Below are 5,000 nucleotides of genomic sequence, written 5' to 3'. Positions count from 1 at the left end.
TTTCGGTCTTCCATCAGGGTTTCCCCTGACTTCAACCTGATCAAGTATAGTTCACCATCTTTCGGGTCACAGCATATATGCTCAAGGTACGCTCTAGTTAGAGGCATAAATAATATAAATATCATTATGCATAACTGTATAGAACGCCCCGGGATTGAATAAATAATTCATAACAAATTATAAACTAATCCCATTAAATTAAGTTAAGTTAATTATGCCATTGGGTTTTATTAAAAATACCCAATGACTTGCACATATGTTAGACTCCTTGGTCCGTGTTTCAAGACGGGTCCCGAAGGTATCCTGAATCTATCGCATTGTTAATCATAAAAGTGCATACAATATAAATAAACAAATCAATAGATCTATTTACCATTGTAAAATTCCGAAAAATTTAAGCACAATATATAATTATATCTGTCAATGATTTATCAAATCCAAAACATTTATTTTATGTTGAAAATCCGAAGATAAACAATTTGAATAAACTTAAGTAATGGATCTTATGATAAATATTTATTACATTAACAGATTACAATGTCCTTATATGGAAAAATTGCACACTATTGTTAAAATATTTTTTATATATTTTTATATTAGTATTGAATTTTCCATAATGGATATTCAGGTTCATCGGGCTTAACCTCTAAGCAGTTTCACGTACTATTTAACTCTCTATTCAGAGTTCTTTTCAACTTTCCCTCACGGTACTTGTTTACTATCGGTCTCATGGTTATATTTAGTTTTAGATGGAGTTTACCACCCACTTAGTGCTGCACTATCAAGCAACACGACTCTTTGGAAACACCTTCTAGTAATCATTAACGTTATACGGGCCTGGCACCCTCTATGGGTAAATGGCCTCATTTAAGAAGGACTTAAATCGTTAATTTCTCATACTAGATTATAGATGTTCCATACACTGCATCCCATATTTGCCATAAAGACAAAATGGCTTAGTGCTGAACTGATTTCTTTTCGCTCGCCGCTACTAAGAAAATCCTTGTTAGTTTCTTTTCCTTCCCTCATTAATATGCTTAAATTCGGGGAGTTATCTCATATGAGTTGAGGTTGCTTAACACTTTTTATTTGCTTAATAATTTTATATACTCAATTCAAAATATTTTTTATATATCGATCATTTCAGCCATTTTATCAATTCAAGTAGAATGCCTCAATTGCCAAATTATATTATGACAACGATCTGCAATGTTAGAAATTTTTATATACTAACATCCTCTAAAAAATAGATAAAACGAACTTACTGTCGCTCGATATTATTTTGAGGTATATATTATATTTTAATATTATGAATTTTTACAAATCCAATAATATAACATGCGCATTTGATAAATCAAAAGCAGCTTATTTAGCATAGTATCACAACCCTCAACCATATGTAGTCCAAGCAGCACTTCAAAATTAATTAAAGTACATAACAGCATGGACTGCTATATGCGTTCAAAATGTCGATGTTCATGTGTCCTGCAGTTCACACGATGACGCACAGTTTGCTGCGTTCTTCATCGACCCATGAGCCAAGTGATCCACCGCTTAGAGTATTATTATTTTTTTATTTTATATTTAGTCAATTTTTTTTTTTAAGAAATAAAAATTTATTTCTTTTTATATTTTATGTATTTTTTTTATGTTGCGAATGTCCAATTCCAAAGAATCGTTAACTTATAAATTTCTTTTAAAGAAATCTAAGTACAACATTTTTATACATTTTTATTTTTATATATATATATCGTTACAACTTATGCTATGCGTTTTAGCCGGATAGTACCGGGATATTGTCCAAGTACGACACCTTTAGGGGTTAATTCGTCGCAACGTATACACGCCACGCCGAAGGGCGGGTTTTTACACCCAGGAGGATATTACCCCGAAGGGTACGACACCTTTGTTTTTTCGACTTTTGCTCTAGCAAGTTTGTTTATGCATATATATATTTTCATAAGCGTCACTATTTCGATGACGATGACAATTGGCTACCATTTAAATATTTTGTTCATATTTTTTTTTGAAAAAAAAAGACCGAATGCATTACTTATAGTAATACACCCAGTCTAATTTGTTTTTGTATTTTGGTTATAACGTCACTATTTAGATGACAACACCATTTGGCTACGATTTAAATATTTTGTTCATATTTTTTTTTGAAAAAAAAAGACTGAATGCATTACATATAGTAACACACCCAGTCTAATTTGTTTTTGTATATTGGCTAAAAACGTCACTATTTAGATGACGACACCATTTGGCTACCATTTAAATATTTTGTTCATATTTTTTTTTTAAAAAAAAAAGACTGAATGCATTACTTATAGTAACACACCCAGTCTATTTTGTATTTGTTTTTTTTTTATTATATATATATCGTTACAACTTATGCTATGCGTTTTAGCCGGATAGTACCGGGATATTGTCCAAGTACGACACCTTTAGGGGTTAATTCGTCGCAACGTATACACGCCACGCCGAAGGGCGGGTTTTTACACCCAGGAGGATATTACCCCGAAGGGTACGACACCTTTGTTGTTCGACTTTTGCTATAGCAAGTTTGTTTATTCATATATATATTTTCATAAGCGTCACTATTTCGATGACGATGACAATTGGCTACCGTTTAAATACTTTGTTCTTAATTTTTTTTGAAAAAAAAAGACTGAATGCATTACTTATAGTAACACACCCAGTCTAATTTGTATTTGTATTTTTACTTCTTTTGAAGTATTCTTTTTTGTATTTGTTTATATATTTATTGTATATTTTATACATTTTGTACCATAATTGTACATTTTTATTTTTATATTTTATTTTTCTTTTTTATATATATTAAATATATATAAATTTTATTTTATTGGAAAAATCACGTTAATGATCCTTCCGCAGGTTCACCTACGGAAACCTTGTTACGACTTTTACTTCCTCTAAACCATCAAGTTTGGTCAACTTCTGCGAAACAACCGTAACACGTTAGCGTCACAGTGATCACGTCCGGAGACCTCACTAAATAATTCAATCGGTAGTAGCGACGGGCGGTGTGTACAAAGGGCAGGGACTTAATCAATACGAGTTAATGACTCGCACTTACTAGGAATTCCAAGTTCATGTGAACAGTTTCAGTTCACAATCCCAAGCATGAAAGTGGTTCAGCGGTTTACCCGGACCTCTCGGTCTAGGAAATACACGTTGATACTTTCATTGTAGCGCGCGTGCAGCCCAGGACATCTAAGGGCATTCCAGACCTGTTATTGCTCAATCTCATTATTGCTAGACGCAATTTGTCCATTTAAGAAGCTAGTGTCCTTATAATGGGACAAACAAACAGGTACGACTCCACTAACATAAACACATTCAAACACAATTATATTTTACTATATTCATGAATGAAGGCTATGAAAGCTTCAACATCATAATCCTGAAAGCATCTATTTAATATATTTGAGTCTCGTTCGTTATCGGAATTAACCAGACAAATCACTCCACGAACTAAGAACGGCCATGCACCACCACCCATAGATTCGAGAAAGAGCTATCAATCTGTCTTACACGCTTATGTTCGGACCTGGTAAGTTTTCCCGTGTTGAGTCAAATTAAGCCGCAGGCTCCACTCCTGGTGGTGCCCTTCCGTCAATTCCTTTAAGTTTCAGCTTTGCAACCATACTTCCCCCGGAGCCCAAAAGCTTTGGTTTCCCGGGAAGCGACTGAGAGAGCCATAGAAGTAGCTACACCCAATTGCTAGCTGGCATCGTTTATGGTTAGAACTAGGGCGGTATCTGATCGCCTTCGAACCTCTAACTTTCGTTCTTGATTAATGAAAACATCTTTGGCAAATGCTTTCGCTTAAGTTAGTCTTACGACGGTCCAAGAATTTCACCTCTCGCGTCGTAATACTAATGCCCCCAATCTGCTTCTATTAATCATTACCTCTTGATCTAAAAACCAATGAAAGTAGATCAGAAGTCTTATTTCATTATTCCATGCACAAAATATTCAGGCATTTGGAGCCTGCTTTAAGCACTCTAATTTGTTCAAAGTAATTGTAACGGCCCACAACAGCACTCGATGAAGAGCACTGAAGCAGGTTTTAATAGGAGGAATACATAATGGTACATAAGTATCATAAATGTATAAGAACTCCACCGATAATACGCTTGCATACATAAGGTAATGTACAATCCACAATTGTAGTTGTACTACCCGTATGAAGCACAAATTCAACTACGAACGTTTTAACCGCAACAACTTTAATATACGCTATTGGAGCTGGAATTACCGCGGCTGCTGGCACCAGACTTGCCCTCCAATTGGTCCTTGTTAAAGGATTTAAAGTGTACTCATTCCAATTACAGGGCCTCGGATATGAGTCCTGTATTGTTATTTTTCGTCACTACCTCCCCGAACTGGGAGTGGGTAATTTACGCGCCTGCTGCCTTCCTTAGATGTGGTAGCCGTTTCTCAGGCTCCCTCTCCGGAATCGAACCCTGATTCCCCGTTACCCGTAGCAACCATGGTAGTCCTAGATACTACCATCAATAGTTGATAGGGCAGACATTTGAAAGATCTGTCGTCGGTACTAGACCATACGATCGGCAAATTATCTAGAGTTCAACCATTATAACGATTTCCGAAGAAATCGCTTGGTTTTAGCCTAATAAAAGCACACGTTCCAAAAGGTCCGTGTTTATATTGCATGTATTAGCTCTAGAATTACCACAGTTATCCAAGTAACTGTTAACGATCTAATAAACCATAACTGATATAATGAGCCTTTTGCGGTTTCACTTTTAATTCGTGTGTACTTAGACATGCATGGCTTAATCTTTGAGACAAGCATATAACTACTGGCAGGATCAACCAGAATAATGTTATAATATTTTATTTTTAATATTATTTGAAATTTTGAAAAATAACATCAATCTCCTCTCAATAAATCCAATGATAAAGTTTTTATTTTTTTTTTTTTTATTTATTTATATTTATACATACTT

At 34.7% G+C, this 5,000-nt stretch overlaps 3 non-coding genes across 3 annotated transcripts in view; all 3 read right to left on the bottom strand.

The window, feature by feature from the left end:
* LOC129920787 (large subunit ribosomal RNA) overlaps positions 1-1,074 on the bottom strand; it is a 4,148-nt gene extending 3,074 nt beyond the window's left edge. The window contains exon 1 of the ribosomal RNA XR_008773342.1: positions 1-1,074. This exon is cut by the window's left edge and continues 3,074 nt beyond it. This is a non-coding gene — a ribosomal RNA (large subunit ribosomal RNA).
* Positions 1,075-1,383: 309 nt separating this feature from the next.
* LOC129920828 (5.8S ribosomal RNA) lies at positions 1,384-1,562 on the bottom strand. The gene has a single exon (XR_008773365.1). It is a non-coding gene; the product is annotated as a 5.8S ribosomal RNA (ribosomal RNA).
* Positions 1,563-2,881: 1,319 nt separating this feature from the next.
* Positions 2,882-4,873, bottom strand: LOC129920855 (small subunit ribosomal RNA). The gene has a single exon (XR_008773391.1). It is a non-coding gene; the product is annotated as a small subunit ribosomal RNA (ribosomal RNA).
* Between the last annotated feature and the right edge of the window lie 127 nt (positions 4,874-5,000).

Source organism: Episyrphus balteatus (genome assembly GCF_945859705.1).
Source record: "Episyrphus balteatus chromosome X unlocalized genomic scaffold, idEpiBalt1.1 SUPER_X_unloc_1, whole genome shotgun sequence".
Lineage (NCBI taxonomy): Eukaryota > Metazoa > Arthropoda > Insecta > Diptera > Syrphidae > Episyrphus > Episyrphus balteatus.
The sequence above is the reverse complement of the archived record's forward strand: the minus strand, read 5'-3'. Positions and strand labels throughout refer to the sequence as shown.